Here is a 19,582-nt window from a genome sequence, read left to right as displayed (position 1 = left end):
TTATGCCAGGGAAATTTGTGCTGATTTAGTTAGAAATGTGGTTCAGAGTTTAGTGTTGACATGCATCATCACTTACAAAGATAGGGGCTTTTAAGTTTCCAAAGTTAGGTGCAGAACGGAGTCAACCACCTGGCTAATTTGGGCCAAAATGCCATAGCAAAATGAGGGGAAGGAAGCTTTTCAATGTAAATTATCTGGAAAATTACTTTAATTCCCACTATCATTTTTGTGACAAACATTCCTGACTTTCAGATATTTTGGAAAACAAGTTTGTGGATTGATGATTTTCTGACATGCCTTAATGAAGAATGTTTGCTTATTTTGATATTTCTTGGCATCACTTTTAATGTGTCAAACCAAACACAAATGCTGGGTCCATGTTCAGATAAGTGGTCTCTACTTTCAATTTTATTTTTCCTTAGGAGGAGAAAACTTAGGTTCCATTGGCAGAAATCATAAGGGGAAGTTTAGTACTCCCCACAAAGTAACAACAGGATATGAGGGCTGGGGCCTAGTATGTCTTTAAAAAAGCATTTGCAATATCATATTATTTACATTTGAAAATAAAAACTTTCAGTTTCATAACATGAGCTACTTAAAGATCGTCAAAATTTTGGCTGATATAGAGAAGATGCAATGATTCTTAGTGGGTTTTTTTTGGGGGGGAAAGGATGTTATAAATATGTTAAAGGGAGGTGTGTGTGTATGTGTACGTAGATACACATACGTACATGTATCTGCTCATCTTTTAATGAACCAGGTTCAGGACCTCAACAGAAGGAAGGCCAAACTTTTTACTGGGACAATCTCAGTTTATGCACATACAAAGAAAAGCAGGATGGTGCAGTAAAACAATTCCAGGATCAGAAATTCAAGAGCTGGGTTCCTGATGAGCTGGGGTTCCAATTCTCAAACCTTGAGCTAGTCTCTTAACCTCATCAAGCCTGTCTCCTTATCTGTAAAATAGGAATAATAGTAACATCTTTTTATGGCCTCTAATGTTGAATATATGTATAATAAATGCCAAATATTTTTTAAATTGTAAAGTGCTGATACATGGAGATCTTACTGTTATAATACCATCACTCCTGTACCTGAACTTATCTCGAAGTAGGCAACAAAAACCCATTTATTGTCCATACATATGCATATACACACATATTGTTAAATATAACATAATTTTTCTATTTTTGGCTAAAATAGTCAATCTTTTAAAAAAATGTTCTATCCTCATGTTAGAGGAAGGGACAAGAAATACTTTAAAATAGGTGAAGGAAAGCATAGTAACTATCTTTTATTTATTTATTTTTTTATTTTTTATTTTTTTTAGTAACTATCTTTTATATCCTAACTTTATCCAGCCACTCATGCCTGACAGTGAATGATCTGTGCATGAATACTTTTGAGGCCATAAAGAATTATTTAAAAAAAAAAAAAGAATTATTTTAACTTAAGCCTCTTTTCGAGGGCAATGGGAATATTTAAGTTCAGGTCTAAAATAATCATTTTTCTGAAAATAACATTCTTCTGCTTATCCAGACTTTCTCCTTTTGCTTTTGGTGTCTTTTTGGCATGTAACAGACAGCTGTAAATTCCAGACCTTCCAGGATCTTGTCTCCTCCCTTGGGAATTCACGATTGGACTCTTGACCTTTGATCTCCTCCATATTGCTCTCATGGAGAGCCCTCATCTGACAGTCCTGGAGCAAGAAACGAGAGATATTTATAGAACATCAAGTTATTGTACAAGCTTGTGTCTCTATGGTTAAATACTGGGTTTCTGCCTCTAAATTAGTACTTTAGTATGTTTTCTTAAGTGCTGGAAATTTATGGAATTATCATAGCCGAGTTCTTGTTCCTAAAACAAAAACAGAAGAAAATACCACTTGCTGATTTCTTTCTATTTTTATGTCTTTGGATGGCTTATACTGCCTTGCAGTAAACAAGCAAGAGTGTTATAGAATTGTTTTCCTCAGGATCTGATTGCCTCTTGGGGAGTACTCCATGTATATCTTTTAGTAATGATGCTGTTCTCACACCCAGGAAATCAGTAATAGAAAGGATGATGTTTATATCTTATTAGACCATTAGCATTTCTTTGACTTCTTAATATTTTGTCTGACAATCAATGTAATCGGTGAAGCATTAAATCGTTTGCTGATAATTACCTAGGAAATTTAGAAAATATTTCCAACCATTTAAAACAAGGGAGAATATCGGTGGAAGTGATGGGATTCCTAAAGCTAAGTCACAGTATCATAAAAGCTCAAGTTAAAAAACACTTTGACCCTATGGAGAAGAATTCCAAATAATTTATGTAGATATTCACTCCTTCTTGAGGAGCTCCCATTCCTTAGGTATGATCTGCACAGAGACTTCCTTCCAAAGTTACAGTATGGACTATAAACTTTGGTTATTAGTAATAATTCAGGAATGTATCAATAATTGATTATTAATGATATATCAGTGTTGGTTCATTAATTGTAACAAATGTATTATACTAATGTATGATGTTGATAATATGGGGATATTGGATGTGGAGTATGTGGGAATTCTCTATACTAGTTTCAATTATTTTGTAAACCTAAAATTACTCTAAGGAAGTACTTTAACAACTTTCTGATATTGTTCTAGTAGGCAAAACTTTGTCAAGACTAATGGCCTTCTTGAATTCCTTGAATTACAGGCAACTCACCAGTTCTGAAAGTAATACTTTGATTAATTCACAACACTTGGAGTTTTGTCTACTTTGTTTTTTGATAGGTAGTAAGAGCTACAGAAGAAATTGGAGGTGGCTAGGGTTAAGCTACTGTGCCACAAACTTCCTACATGGCTATAATAAAAATAAGTCTCATAAGAGATTCTTTCTCCATACATTTATTACCCTGTCTTCCATTAGCAAGCAAGCAGGCACAAAACAGTTCTTATAACCTGTTCTGTAAGTCTGATGATGTCTAAACTCTACTTTGGCACTAAGACCACATCTTGGATGAAAGATTTACTCTAAGCAGGCATGATATTTGAGGGTCAGGATATTGTGCCCTCTAGTAGGTACCATGAAATCAGAAATCCTCTTAAACTAATGACTGGAACTAGGACTAATTCCTATCATCCAGGTTGCAAGATTCATCGGATTTTCAAACTCCATTCATGCAAGTGTCTTTGAACTGTTGTGGCCAATTCACATATCTTGGTACTTCTAATGTCACCAATGAAAGCCTGTTTCTAATATGTCACTAGTTTAACCAATAGATCATTTTTGACATTATGGATGCTAATTAGTACCAAGTAGCTTGCTCATTCAGATGCTGGTAAATGAGGGACTTATAATAGATACTCTGGAACATGATCTTTTCTAATAATGTAGGTGACTACCATGAACTCTGCATTCTGGATTTCATAAGCTAACCCTCTTTAGAAATTAAAGCTTTAGCTGGTCAAACATTATATTGATTATATGGAATATTTGATGTAAGTTACAGACATCAGTAGAAGCAAATTCCATTTTTTAAAAACACAAGAACCCAAAAATGTTCTTCTGTGTCCCTTCTATCCATTCTTTCTTTTGGGGCAAATAAAAGTATGCTTAAGTTTATATCTGAGGTGAATATTAGGCCTGAGTATGGTATCTTTGAGAGTGAACTCCAAGTGTTGATAATTCTTGGGACAGTACAGTGGGAAGAAGAATGAGAGAGTGGGTAAACACAGTGACATAGAAGTGCTTTGGATTCACTGTCAGAGAACTACAATGATCTAGTGAAATCTTGTTTTCCTTTAATTTGGATCTTCTAAATTTTTTTTGGTCAATAATAGAACTGGTTTTGAACACAGTATTTTTAAATGTTACACAAAAGTAATGTTCTCTGAAACACATAGTCCATTCCCTTTTCCAATACTATAGTAGAAGGTCAAGTGGGGAAGGGCTGGAACATATGTTCCAGGGATAAAAAACAAGACAAATAATATTTATCATAATAATAGTAACTAACATTTATGTATTATATACCATATTCTAAGTGTAACTTCTGTTAGCTGTTCTAAATACATTATATACCTTAACTCATTTAATCCTACAACAAATCTAAGCCATTTATTTATGAGAAACTATTACCAATGACTGGGGAGACTATCTCACATTGTATGCTGGAAAAAGTTGCTCTTCTATGACAAAATGGCTAGAGAGTAAATTAGAGAAAATCTAAAGCAACTAAAAAGAATGACCATGTAGAGAAGTAAAGAATTTAATACCATTAGCATTCATTGAGCCAACATTGAACGTATGTCTGTGTACCTAGAATATTCAAAAATAACTAGAAAAATTTAACTCACAGTCATTTCAGGTACAGATACAGAGCATGTTTTATTTAAATTTTTATTATCTTCTAAGTTTTTATTATTCCTTAGCTGTCTCATAGATGCAGAGATGAGATATAATCTGTATAGATGAAAAGTGACTTTATTTTATTTTTTTTTAATTTTTATTTATTTATGATAGGCACACAGTGAGAGAGAGAGAGGCAGAGACACAGGCAGAGGGAGAAGCAGGCTCCATGCACCGGGAGCCCGACATGGGATTTGATCCTGGGTCACCAGGATCGCGCCCTGGGCCAAAGGCAGGCGCTAAACCTCTGCGCCACCTGGGGATCCCGAAAAGTGACTTTATTTTTAAGATCTGTTATATAAGAAATTAGAGAAATAATAATTCTGAGGAGATGGCAGCAATAGCAATATACTTTATGGCTGTCCCTGAATTCTCCAGTAAGCACAGGTAAAGTAGGAAAACCAAGACTACAAAGATGAAACCTACAACAAAACAACAAAATATGTGCCCTTATACATGTGCACGTGGGGACAAAACCCTGACAGCAAAGAGTTGAGTGGTATCACCAAAACTGCAAAAAGCAGAGGGAAGACATTGAGACTCTTGTTGGATTCTGGGCAGGAGCTTTGCAGGACCCAATTCTTGGTGAGTGCAGTGAGGCTATGGTAAGATCAGATGCTGCTATGGGTCTCTGGCTCTGTGAACTCTTGAAACTAACCAAGTGAAGCTCACTTTCAGAACAGAGCCCTGCACTGAGATGCTGGAAGCAGGACTCAATTTGAGCAGGATGGACACTATAGGGGCATGGAAAGAGAAGATCCCACCAAGAGTGAGGTGGAGGAGCAGAAGAGGCAAATTTCATAGGCCATAATTTGAGAGCATTCATGGAAAAAAAAAGAGAAGTTGTACTAGAGTGTAAATTTAAGCCCCCATTACTGCTGTAAAAGTATAAGCACACTCATTTCACTTTAACATGAGGAACAGAAAAGGACTACAGTAACATCCTATATAGAAGAAAAAAAAAGAGATGAAATAGAGTAATATATCTAAAGACAGTGAAGTCACTCCAGAAAGACTGGCCTACAAGATTGATAAAAATAACCTAATATTTCAAAATGAGGCAAAAGAAATTGAGAAGTCATTTAATAGATATGAAAGAACAATGCAAATCTTAATTGTGTCACATCTCTGGTCGAATCACATCAGAGATGAAGTGATTGGAAAACAATGATATTTGGAAATACTGGAGACAAGTTAGGAAGAGTTGGCAATAAAATTAGAAAAACAAGTTCAGTAATGAAATCTAAACTAGAAGAAACTCGAGAGCAATAAGCACCTTAAGATAGATGAAGAAAAGAAGAAAAGATATTATAAAAACAAATGAAGGGATTAAAAGGACTAAAGAGAAGGTGACAGCTATAAAAACAGACAAAGGAAATGCAACATATATATAATAGGAGTTACCAGGGAAAGAATCAGGTCAATAGAAGAGAACAAGTACTGAAGAGTATGATTCAAAAAAAAATTTCCTCACTTGAAAGTACTTAATAAAAGGTAATACTGCAAACCTGGGGAAATGAACTGAAATATATATTTCACCAGAACTATGGACTTTAAATAAAATGAAACAATCCTTTGGTCATCTAAGCAAAAACTTCATTGTAACACATTTAAGTGAGTCAGTAATTGAAATATGAGCCAAAGATACTATAACTTGTCAAACTGACATTTAGTTATAAAGGTAATAGACTGTTATGACTATGGAAAAAACTCTTAGGATATTGTATTTTTTGAGACTTTATGAAGCATCTACTAAAAAACAAGCTTAAGGCAACTAAGATGACCAGAGAGAATGAAATGAAAGCATTTGATATAAATAAACAATTAATGAATTAAGATTACATAATATTTATAGGGGAGACATTTTGTAATACATAATGGCTGTATGATCTGATGATGTAGATAGGTATAATTACAAAGAATTTGAGAGATAACCAGGAAATAATTAATGCAGATAAAATAAGTTCACTTAATGATCTTACAGATAAAATTGGGAATAAAAAGAAATTTTTTCAAGTTAGATACTAAAGAAATATAAAGAATGGTATAAGTATTTATTAGCTAATTTCAATCATATGTAGAATAGGGAACCAATAGACAATAGCAAAAAAAAATTGAAAGAAAGCTACGGATAATAGTATAAAGGTAATCATTAGAATTAAAATATAAGCTTCCTAGATTTTGAAAGATACATAAAAAAGCAACAAAAGAGACAACATATTGAAAGACTGAATATACAGTACATACACACAAAGTACACAATATAAGTTTAAGGCAAGTACGTTGAATACATTGGTAAATGTAAATGGCACACCAGTGAAAAAATAAAATAAATAAAAACGGAGATTGTCTAACAGCAAAATCTAATACTGTTGTATACAGGCAATATACCTAAAAAGTTTTGTGATACTAAAACCTACAATCCACAGTGAAAATAGTCATTAATGTTTATATTTGCAATAATATAGCAATGAAATTTATAAAACAGAACAAGAAGAAAACATAGACAAAAGGATGCCAATAATAGGTGGTTTTGACATACGTCCCTCAATCAAAGATAGATCAAGTGGATACAAATATTAATAAGGATATAGAAGATCTAAATGACCTAATCATCAAGATACAGTTTATAGATAAATCTTCAATTCTGAATCCAGTTAATAAAGAATACACTTTGTTTATAAATCCATGTGAGACATTTACAAAACTTTACTATGTCTAAACATCAAAGAAAACCTCATTCAATTTCAAAGAATAGAAAAATTACAAATAAAATTCTCTGTTCATAGTGCAATAAAATAGAAATGAGCACAACAACCATAAAAATGCTATTAATTAACTTTCAGGTCAAAGGGGGAAAAAACTAAATTGGAGAAATCTTTGAAAATAAGGGTAATGAAAACATGACTTATCTATAGTACACAGTCAATGCAGTTATCAAAGGAAAATTTTTAACTTTAAAAATACCTACAATGATAAAAAGTAAAAAAAGAAAATAAATGAAAAATCCAACTTAAAACAACAACAAAAAGCAGGAAATAATAAGATGAAGGCAGAAATTAACTAGACAGAAACCAAAAAAAACACAAAAAACAAAAAACAAAAACGTGGAACAGCTCAGTAAGTAAAAAAAACAAAACACCACAAACTTTGCTTAAAAAATCAACAAAATCAGGGATCCCTGGGTGGCTCAGCAGTTTAGCACCTGCCTTCGGCCCAGGGGGTAATCTTGGAGTCCCGGGATCGAGTCCCATGTCGGGCTCCCTGCATGGAGCCTGCTTCTCCCTCTGCCTGTGTCTCTGCCTCTCTCTGTCTCTTTCTCTCTTTCTGTCTGTCTCTCATGAATAAATAAATAAAATCTTTAAAAAAAATCAACAAAATTGACAAACCATAGATTAATGGAGTCAAGAAAGAAATGAAAAATACCCCACAAATAGTAAAAATTAGAAATGACAAAATGAAAGAAATATCCAAGTAGACAGTTAATCATAAACTATTTTGTATATTCTATGCATATAAATTTGAAAATCTAGGTAAAAAAGTAGTTTTTAAGAAAATATGACACAGCAGCGTTGACCCCAATAGAGACAAAATAAGCTGATCTATTACTTTAGAAGAAGGAGAAAAGTAGATAAAGAGCTCCCCTACAAAAAAGCCTCAGGCTCTTAAATGTTCACAAGGGAATTCTATAAAAACTTTCAAGTATAAAATGATCCAAATTCTGATAAACTAAACCAAGACATAGGAAGAGAAAGAAGATTTTCAAATTTGTTTTAGAAAATTAGGTCTTCTATATCCTATTATTATTATTTTTATCCACTTGATCTATCTTTGAGAGAATTGTGATCTATCTTTGATTGAGAGAATTAGCATACTTTTATCTGTGTTTTCTTCTTCTGTTTTATAAATTTCATTGCTATATTATTGCAAATATAAATATTTAAATACTGAGCCCTAAGTTTGGCCAAGGGCTTCACCAAAAAAGAGAAAATTACAGAATACTTTTCTGTGATACAGAAATATCACATATGAATAGTGATAAAAAAATGCATAAATATAATATTAGCAAATAGAATTTAACAGCCTATTAAAAAATAATGTATAATTACCACCCAGGGTTTACTCTAAGACCAAAAAGCTTATTTAATATTGATAAATGCAGAGAAATAAGGAAAATATTATAATTATCTCTGTACCTGCAGAAAAGGTGTGTGACAAAATTCAATGTTCTTTCATGTTACAAAACATTCAATAAAATAGGAATCTGTAATATTTTAAAAACATAGCACTTTGTAAACCTCGGTGTTAAAATCTCTTACTTGCTGGATAAATATAGTGTCTTTTCTTCTAAAAGTCAGAGTTGAGAATAAGACAATGATACTCACTACCTTCACCACCATTTTATACTGTGTTGTGGGTGTCAGCCAATGGAATTGGACAAAAGAAGGCAATAGCAGTAAGGAATTGAAAAAGCAAGATTATATTGGGTTTCACATCTGGAAATTTCAAAATTGTCAATTGAAAACTATTATAAATAGTAAAATAATTTGAGTGATGGATTATAAAATCAGTGTGCAAAAATAAAGTTTTTATATATAAAAATAAAATTATAATTTATATATATATAAATATATTTATTAATATATTGAATTATATATAAATTATATTTAAATATTAAAATATATAAATATATTATGTATATAAAATTTTATATATATAACATGTAATAAATATATATATATAGCATAAAAGAAAACTTCACTTATAATAGCCGATAAAATAAAATAAGATAAAATAAAATGGAACGAAATGAAAAGAAATGTAGTAAAAGAGAAAACAAGGTGTATATTAAACTAGACATATTAAAAAACTACATAAAGAGAACTTACACGCATTTCCCTCAAAATACAAAAGTAAACTTGAACAAATGGAAAGGCATACTATGTTCCTGGATAGGATGATTCAACGTTTTAAAGCTGTCAACTCTCTTTAAATTAGTTTAAACCTTTAATGTCATCAGGTTTTTAAATTTTTATAATCAATTAGACGAGTTGAACAGTTCACTTGGAATAACATGCAAGAATAGCCAGGGAAAGAACAAAACAGAGAGCGGAGCTAGAACAAGCTGATAATAAAACACATTACAAAGAGAGGGGTTTGGGTACATGAATACGCAGTTGGGCTCATGCATTAGAACATCCAGAAACAGGTTCCGTTACACATGCAAATCGGTGAGGAAAGACATACACTTTTAAAAAGTGTTGTGAATTAAAAAAAAATTAAAATTAAAAAAAATTTAAAAAAAAATAAAAAGTGTTGTGAGAGCTGGGTGGCCTTAGGCAAAAAGATAAACTGCATCCATTCTTCACACTGCACATCATTCAGTGTATTAGAGAGTTAAATTAAGAAAAAAACAACAAAACCAACCAAAAAAACCCCACACCCTACCGGTACCATACAAAAATACAAAGTGAACAAAACTTTTCTGTGACTTAAAACTCAGAAGCAACAGTAGAAAAGATTGATATACAAACAGCATACATATAAATTTTGCCTGGCAGAGAAGATCTACTCTAAGGAAAGCAAGACCCGTATTTTCAAAGTTGTGTCCTGGACAAGAGATTGTTACATAAAGTGAGCTTCTAAAAACGGAGGGGTTACAGGCAAATAATCGCCACTTACAGGGGCACAAGGAACAGCAGGAAATACTCAGCGAGGCCATGGGGATGGGGTCAGCAAAACCCAGAGAAAGGACAGCGGCCGGAGCTTCTCAACCACGATAAGCGGTAACAGCAGCAGCCGGCGAGGAGAGGAGCGGAGCCACCCGGCTTTAAGGCAACGGGTCAACCAGACACCAGGTAAGGACCTTACCTGAATCTCAGTCAGGAGGACAAAGCTCCTTGAAACACTCACAGGTGGGCAGCCCCGGTGGCTCAGCGGTTTAGCACCTGCCTTTGGCCCAGGGTGTGACCCTGGAGTCCCGGGATCGAGTCGCTCCCTGCATGGAGCCTGCTTCTCCCTCTGTCTGCATCTGTCTCTCTCAAGAATAAATAAATAAAGTCTTAAAAAAAAAAAAAAAAGAAACATAGGATGTTCAGATACCTTTAGGAAATCCACGTTACACCTTTTTAAGGTATGGTCATGGTACTGCCTGCAGTTTTGTTTTAAGAAAGGATCTTTATTTCTTACCCAAGAATCCCAGAGTAAGAGAGATTCATGGGTGAAATCATACATTTTCTTGGATGTGCTTCAAATAATCAGGGGAGGCAGAAGCAGCTTGGGGGACAAACAGACAAACAAAAGTGGTGGCAGGTTGATAGTTGTAGAAACTGAGTGTTGGATGCCTGAGAGGCTGTTAACTCTGCTTCTACGTTGGGTTTGAGTGACACTTGACATTTTTTGCATAGGTGATCTTAGGAAAATTAGGGAGTGCCTCTTTACTTAAAACAGGGGTCAGACTTTAGGTTTGGAAGGTGTCAACCAGGCACGTGAGAACTTCTTCAGCGCCCGTTTGGGGGTCGCTGAAGTCCCAGGCGCACCATTCCGAACACCGTCCCTCTTATTTGATGAATCATTTGTGCCTTAAAAGTAATTTGATTTCGATGTTTCTACTTAGCTCGTTCAAATATTGTATGCGAACTATTTGATGTTCATTTTCCACTCCTCTCTCCCTGCTCCCCCCCAACAAAAAAAACCCAAACCAAAAGACAAACAATAGTTGCTCATCTTTTAAGTTGTCTTTCACTTAAAATCTGAAGCTGTCATTTTGCCCAAATAGACAGGAAAATGCCTGTTGAATGAACGCGGTGTCGTTTGTTGGGGGGGGGGGGGGCCTGCACGTGGCTCCCTCTGCACCTGCCGTCTGGGTTGGAGCCTGGCCCGTGTCTGCAGGAGGCTGGGGAGGAGGAAGCAGCGGCCCGCCTTGTGGCCCACCTTGCATGTGTCAGGGCTTGGAAGGCCACCGCGACCTCCACAGCCGCTGGGTCAAGGGTGCAGGGCGGGGCCACCACGGCCATCCACCTGGGCCTAGGGCGTCTCTGTGTAAGCGAGCATCCTGCCGTGTGTGCGCATCTGCCAACGGCACACCCTGTGGCCGCGCACCACCCGCGGCCCCAGGCTGGCTTGGAAGGGAGGGCGCGACTGGTACAGAGCGAGGGGCCCTGGCTGGGCTCAGGGAGCTCCTCTCGGGGTCTTCGGCTGGCCTGGGGTGCACCTGTCCTGGTGGCCTGGCCTGGAGTGCACCTGTCCTGGTGGCTGGCCTGGGGTGCACCTGTTCTGGCGACCTGGCCTGGGACGCACCTGTCCTGGCCACCCGGGGTTCACCTGTCCTGGTGGCTGGCCCGGGGCACATCTGTGCCGGGGCATCCCTTCCCTGGCGTGCCCTCCGCTGCGGGCACCATGACCTCACACCCGCCGGAGGCGAGGGGACAATAGACGTGTTTCTCGGCCCCTTGGACAGGTCATGCGGGAAGAGGGCCCCAAGGCCGCCCTGACCCTGCACGTGGCCTCAGGCAGTTCCGAATTCCATTTGTGCGACATGGAGCCGAGGAGAGAAGCGAACCAGCGAGGGTTTCCCTCGGGAGCTGTGGGCATGGGGCTCGGGGCACACGGCGTGGGGTGGGTGCATGAGCGCAGGGACAGGCCATAGCCGGGCGTCCCCCAGGCCGGGGCGGGTGAGGGGACCAGGGCCACAGGAAGGCCTGGCAAGGCCTCCAGCCCTGAAGGCCGGGGCCCCTGACACAAGTCAGAAGAAAGCCAGCAAGCAGTGCTCTGCAAACACCTAGGAGATCCCAGAAGGTGGCTCTCGCTGTTACCTGACTTTATCTGCCATCATTTTAATGGTTTTCGTAAAAAATGGAATACCAAATCCTTTCAAAATTTTTTTCTTTCTTTTTCCTGATTTACTGGACCCACGTGCTTGCACTGCGTTGGGGCAGGTCGCAGTGGCCACGGTGCACGCCCCCAGGCCGTGTGACCTCCTGCGGGAAGGCCGCCGGGTGGGCCCGCACCAGTGTGGCCCATGCGGGGGACGCTTACCCCGACCTGAGAGTACTTGGTTTTGGCTGGAGTACAGCTGCGCTGGGGAGAAGCTGGTGAGGTTAGATCCCCCTCGGATTTCTGGAAAATATTTTATTATGGTAGATCTGGCCATACATGGGAGGATTGTGATACTTCGTGGATCATCCGGGAGGGAAAACCTGGCCTTCGATGCCATGATTTCCAGAAGCAAACATAAAAACACTTTAATCCGTTTCCCCACAATGTAGGTTTCTAAATTTGCAAAATCCTGCTTTAAGGTTGCCACACATAAACAAGAAGGGGCTTGAATATATGCTTTGCTGTAGAAAACTTCTGTAAAAAGAAAGAAAAATACAGCTCGTGGGGTCAAACAAATGCTTTTGGCGGCTTTATGGAACACATATTGGGAGAGGGGTTTGCTTCTCCAGTAAAAGATACGGGGAAATCAAAAGCCCCTGACTTATGTGTGAGATGCACACACATGAGAATAAATGATAATAAAAAGGTTAAAAAAAAAAAAAAACCCAGCATGTCTCTCTATCAGGATGGAACCAAAAAAGCAAGTATGCATTGTAAATAAATCATGTCTGAAAGGCTGAGAACTTGGGCAATCTGAATTAAATTTGATGAAAATAGTGCATGGAACTGATGATTTCATTTTGAGTGCACAAGTCATTTTTCTGCTTATGTTTTTTTTTTCTCTTCTTTCCTTCCCTCCCTCCCTGTCCAAGTACCCCCTCCCCTCTCCACTTCCAGAAGAAGAGAACACTGTTCTCAGAACTCTCTCAGGCTTTCTTAATTGAAAGCAACGATTCTGAGTCACTCCTTTATATTAAGTGAAACACTCTTGCACGAATCTCCAGGGATGGAGTGATTAGCACAGCAAGAAGCCGGCAGACTCCAGTTGTCCCTGCGAGTGGTGGAAAGAATCAATACAATTTTGCAAAGATAACAGTGCAAGAACGGTGTTTTCTTTCAAAACACGTCCCTCTCTGAAACATCAGTGCAGACATATGTCAAGATAGAAACCGGATCGTGTTTCTAACAGTTGAGGACTCGGATTTCGTCAAAGAAGACTGTTTGTTCTCGGGCCCGAACTGTATCCTACGCTGTCCCCGCGCCTGGGCTATGATGGAATATAGAACATTAGCCTCGGACAGTGGAGGCTGAGCCAGTGCCAACGTCGCTAATGAACATGTGGTTCCAATAATCCTGTGGCTACTTGCACGTTAGGTGGCAAGGTGCCAGGTACTTAACGTCGAGGGCGCAGCCGTCGGAGAAGGTACCATCTCCTGACATGACGGCGTATCCAGGAATGCTCTGGGCCCAGACGGAGACTCAGCAAATGGGGAGCGGGTGTCACGGTCTGTATCAGAGGGTTTAAGGCACTCACCCATGGGGATGCGGCCTGCAGATGGGGCCGGGGCCTGAGGCACCCCGGGGTGTTGTCGATAATGAAGTGGGTTACACCGCAGGCTGCAGAAACTCAGCCTGGCCCAGGGGGCGGCGGGAAGAGAAAGGATTAGGATCGCTCCCTGCTTCAAGTTCCTGATGTTCTGGACTCTGGGATTTGAGGGTCTGAAAGCTCGAAGACAGTGAAATGAATTACAGTTTAATGATATTCCCACTACACAGACAAAATGGATTCAATTACATAATGGTAGCATTAAATGTTATTAAGAAGGGATCCAGAGTCTTGAGGCCAGACTCTCAGAAAATCACGATAAGCTGCTTAAAACAGCTGAAATAGCACATTTATAGGCTTTCCAGTCCTCGGTTTGTTGAAGAGGGAAAAGGTTAGGTTTGCCCAAACGGTCTGCGGCGCTGGTGTGTTATCAGGGCCTCTCGCGCAGGGAGGGAGCGTGGGGACGTACCTCATTCGATTATTCTATCTTCAAGTACACTCCCTCCCCCTCCAAGAAATGCTTTTGTGACATGCAGAGCTAAATGGCTTCCCCCAGGACTTGGGGATAGGGCCATGGTTTTTCTTGGGGGCAGGACCCCTTCTGTAGGATGACCAGATTTAGAGCAGATCTGAATTTTTTGAATTTTCTTCAATTCGAGCTTCTCCTTGGAATGAAGGACCTCTTATTTTTGTTCCGCTTTTAAGTTTGCAAACTGTAAAATGCACCCTTAGGGACGTACAGATTCAGCAAACACACAGCGCCGTGTCTCTACCACCACGATCCACAGACACTGGGTTCTGTTGCTTCAATAAATGACTTCACGCCGCTGGTCCATGTGCATTCTCTGTCTTCCAAGGGCGGGCAGACGCTGAGCTGGGCTCCATCCTGCAGTTTTGCCTTTTCCCGAAGATCATGTAAAGGGAATGTGCAGCGTGCAGCGTGCAGCCTCTGGGGATGACTCTTCTCTTAGCAAAACTCCTTAGAGATTCTTCTGTGCTGTTGCGTGCATGGGTGGACTGGCTGTTCCTTTTCACCATCCAGTAGCAAAACTTTGCAGGGACGTGCCACGGTCTGTGCATCCACTCACCCTTGTGGTTGCTGCGGCGTCCAGTTTGGAGTGATGGTGAAGCAAGCAGCCGTAAAACCTTTGTGCACAGGTTTTCGTGTGAACGTGGGATTTTACGTCTCTTGGGCAGAACCCTGAGAGTGAGCTCCCGGGGCCATATGGTCAGCCCAGGGTGGACTTTGTAAGAAACGGTGAACTTGGTTTCCAAATGGGCTGTGACATTTCGCTTTCCCACCAGCAAGATCCGAGAGCATCTTGTGACACCACTTGGTATTGTCAGTTTATTTGATCTAAATAATCCAGGGTCTTGCCTGGGTGGCTCGGCTGGTAAAGTCACCAACTCTTGATTCTGGCTCAGGCCGTGATCGCAGGGTTGTGAGGCCGAGCCCCACGTTGAGCTCCGTGCTGGGCGAGGAGCCTGCTTAGGATTCTCTTTCTCCCTCCTCTCTCTCTCTCTTTCATTCTCTTTCTCAAAATTGGTCAATCAATCAACCATTTTTGTAGGTAAATAGTGGTATTTCCTTTTTAATTTGGGTCCCTGATGACTAATGATATGAATATCTTTCATGTGCTTATTTGCCTTCGGGGTATCTTTTTTTGGGTGAAGTGTATGTCCAGATCTTTTATCAATTTTTAAAGTTGTTTTCTTACTAAGTTTTGAGAATTTATATACTCTTGATAGAAGTCCTTGGTCAGATATGTTATATATAAATATTTTCTCTCAGTATTTGACTTGCCTTTTGATTCCCTTACAGTATCTTTTATGGAGCAAAAGTTCTGAATTTTGATATGGTACAACATATAAATATATTATTTTACAGATTGGCCTTTCTGTGGTATATCTAAGAATTCATTGGTTAACACAAGGTTACACAGATTTCTCCTATGTTTTCTTCTGGGAATTTTCTAGTTTTATCCTTTACATTACATCAGTTTTGAGTTATTTTTAAATAGAGTGCAAGGTATGTGTTAAGGTTCATTTTTTTGCATATATATGTATTTATATATGTATGTATAATATATATATCATATACATACATACATTGCTCTAATTCGACTTGTTGAAAATACTATTCTTTATCCATGGAATTGCTTTTGCACTTTTGTCAAGAATTGGTTGACTATATTCGCATGTGCGTTTTTTTTTTTTTGGACTCTATTGTGTCTCACTAATCTGTATTTATCCTTTTATAAATATGAAGTTTTTCTTTTTAACCAAAGTTTTGTCATAAATCTTGAGAACATATACAGTGAGTTTTTCAGCTTTGTGTTTTCTTTTTCAGAATTGTTTTGGTTATTCTATTTGGCATTTATAAAGAAATATTTTTGAGGGCAGGCCTGGTGGCTTAGCGGTTTAGTGCCGCCTTCAGCCCAGGGTGTGATCCTGGAGACCCGGGATTGAGTCCCACGTCAGGCTCCCTGCATGGAGCCTGCTTCTCCCTCTGTCTGTGTCTCTGCCTCTCTCTCTGTATCTCTCATGAATAAATAAATAAAAATCTTTAAAAAAAAAAAAATCTTTTTGAGATATTGATTGAGTTTGCATGGTATGTATACACCAATTTAAGGAAAAATGAGATCTTAACAATATTGAATCTTCCATTTTATGAACATGGTATATCTCTCCATTTACCTAAGACTCTGCTTTTTTTTTTTTTTTTTAATCAGTGTTTTGTAACTTTTAGCATACCTATTCTGCATGTGTTTTGTTAGGTTTATACCTAAGTATTTTTGGGAGAAGGGTGTTATAAATAGTATTATTTTATATATTTTGAATTTCAATTATTCATTGTTGGTATACAGAAATATAATGGATTTTTGTATATTGATTTTTATCCTACAACCTTGCTAAACTATTAGTTTCAGAAACATTTTTTTTTGTGTGTGTGTAGATTCTGTGTTTCTCTTTAGACAAGCATTTGAGCTGCAAATAGGGACTTTCATTTCTTCCTTTCCAATCTGTATGCCCTTCTTTTATTTTTTCTTATTGCATCTGCTAGAATTTTCAGTGTGATGTTGAATCCGAGTGGTGAGAGAGGACAACCTTGTCTTGTTCCTGATCTTTTCATCTATTAAGATGATCATATTATTTTTTCTCTATTTTGTAATATGGTGAATTATATTGATTTGTGTTTGAATGTTGAACCAACCTTACATTTTGGAAAAATCCTACTTGGTCATGATGTACTTTCTTTTAAAATATATTTTTATAGATTGCTACCTTAAATTTGCTAGTATTTATACAGGATTTTTGTGACTATGTTTTATATAAGAATTTAATGCTAACATTTCTCTCTAAGCACTGCTTTAGATACATTCCACAAATTTTTATATGCTGCTTTTTAGTTTTCTCTCAGTACAAAATACTTTATTTTTTATTTATTTTTTTTAGTACAAAATATTTTAAAATTGACCTTGAGACCTTCTCTTTGATCCTTCTCATTTAGACTTATTTAATTTCCCAATATTTGAGGGTTTACAGATATCTTTGTTAGTAATTTTTGAATTTAACTTTGATATGGTAAAAGAACACTCTTACTATGATGTCTTTTAAATTTGGTAAAATTTGTCGATGGAATAAAATATGCTCTAATTGAATATAATAATTACACCTGAAGAGAATATGTATAATGTTATTGTTGGGTGTAGTAATCCTACAAATATCACTTAGGTCAAGTTCATTGATAGTAATGATCAGGACTTCAGTCTACTTGTTCTACCAATTATAAAAAGAGGAATGTTGAAATTTCCACTACTATTGTGGATTCTCTATTTTCTCATTTATGTTCCATAAACTTTTGCTTCAAGAATTTTGAAGCTCTGTTGTTAAGTGAATACACACTTGGGATTGTTATATCTTCTTGGAGAATTTATCCCTTTGTTCAGAGATTATTTTTCTCTTTTTTCCTTGGTAACATTCCTTTCATAGTATACTTCATTTTATACTAATTATGTCAGCTTTTCTTTTAATTATTGTTGGTATACTATACATTTTTCTATCCCTTTACTTTAAATTCATCTTTATATTTAAATTGAATTTCTGGTAGACAGCATATAATCTGGATCTTGCTTTTTTGTTCAATCTGAAAATCTCTGTCTTCTCATTATTTTGTTGAGATTGCTTATATTTAATGTAATTTTTAATGTGGTTGCATTAAAATCTGCCCACGTGCTTGCTATTTTCTATGTGTTCTATCTGTTCTTTGTTTATTTTGCCATTTTCAGCCTTTTGGGGGGATAATTTAATTGTTTATTATTTCATTTTATCTTCAATATTGGCTTATTATTTATGCTTCTTTCTTATTTTAACTTTTTGTGCTTGCCCTACTTACAACATGAGTCTTTGATTAATCTGAGCTTGCCTTCAAATAATACAATATTGCTTCATATGTAGCATAAGGACCTTAAGACAGTATATTCCCAATTTCTCTATCCTGTATCTTATGCTCTGCATTTTATTTTTGCTATGTTATAAACACACAACATAGTGATAATGTTTTTTGCTTCGCATAGTTATCTTTTAGAACACTTACTAGCATGAAGATGATTTTATAAACCTTTATTCATTCTCTTTACAGCACATTTCATTTGTTTGTGTAGATCCAACTTTCTGTCTGATATTATAGTCTTTCTGCTTGAAAGATATTCTTGAAAATTTTTATAGTGCAGGTCTACTGGCAATGAATTCTCTCAGTTAAAAAAAAGAATATCTTTCCTTCATTAAAAAAAAATGCCTTCCTGGATACAGAATTCTGGGTTAACTTTTAAAAAATATCTTTCTTTAAAGATGTCACTCTATATTTTCCTGGCTTTCACAGTTTTGGATGAGAAGTTTGTTCTTATCTGTGTTCCTCTGTATGCAATATGTCTTTAGCTTTATCTGGTGTCTAATAAAACTTATTTTTAGAACAGTTTTAGATTTACAGAAAAACTGACTTGTGGAACAGTTTCAATATACACCATACCAAATTTCCCCTATTATTAGTATCTCATATTAGTATGATAGATCATTACAATTAGTGAAACAATATTGATAGCTTAGTATTAACCAAAATCCATACTTACTCAGATTTTCTTAGTTTTTACCTTATGTCCTTTTTGTGTTCTAGAATCCCATCTAAAATACCATGTTATATTTGGTCATATTTCCTTAGTGTCCTCTTGTCTGTGACAGTTTTTCAAAATTTCCTTGCTCTTGATGATCTTGATAGTTTTGAAGAATATTGGTCAGATATTTTTTAGAATATCTCTTGATTTGGATTTGTCTGATGTTTTTCTCATGGTGAGGCTGGGGTTTTAGAGTTTGGGGAAGAAGACTGGAGGGGTAAAGTGACATTTTTGTGCCATCATATCAAGGGTATGTGTTGTCAACGTGACATATCGCCGTTGATGTTGGCTTGATCATCTGGCAGAGGTGGTGTTTGTTAGGTTTCTCCATTTTACATTTATTCCCTTCTTTTTGAACTTTTTGGAAGTAAATGTATATGCAAAGCCCATACTTCAGGAGTGGGGAGTTCTACTCTCCTTCCTTAAGGGGAGAGTATCTGCATAAATTATTGGAAATTCTTCTGCAAGGGATATTTGTCCTTTCTTTTCCAGTGTTTACTTATTCAATCATTTGTTTATATCAGTATTAATGTATCATTTATTTTTGTCTGCCTTCAACATTTTATTCTCTTTTCTTTGTTTTTTTGACAGTTTTTTTTTTGTTTGA

General features: G+C 37.1%; 1 long non-coding RNA gene across 1 annotated transcript in view; it reads right to left on the bottom strand.

The window, feature by feature from the left end:
* Nucleotides 1-505: 505 nt before the first annotated feature.
* Nucleotides 506-19,582, bottom strand: part of LOC118351909 (uncharacterized) — a 32,003-nt gene continuing 12,926 nt past the window's right edge. Inside the window, exons 2-3 of the long non-coding RNA XR_004808110.1 lie at nt 1,601-1,699; nt 506-956 (exon numbers count right to left, since the gene is read on the bottom strand). This is a non-coding gene — a long non-coding RNA (uncharacterized LOC118351909). The remainder of the gene's footprint in view (nt 957-1,600; nt 1,700-19,582) is intronic.

Source organism: Canis lupus, chromosome 22, assembly GCF_003254725.2.
Source record: "Canis lupus dingo isolate Sandy chromosome 22, ASM325472v2, whole genome shotgun sequence".
NCBI lineage: Eukaryota > Metazoa > Chordata > Mammalia > Carnivora > Canidae > Canis > Canis lupus.
Note: the sequence above shows the minus strand (reverse complement) of the source record. Positions and strands in the feature narration are given on the sequence as shown.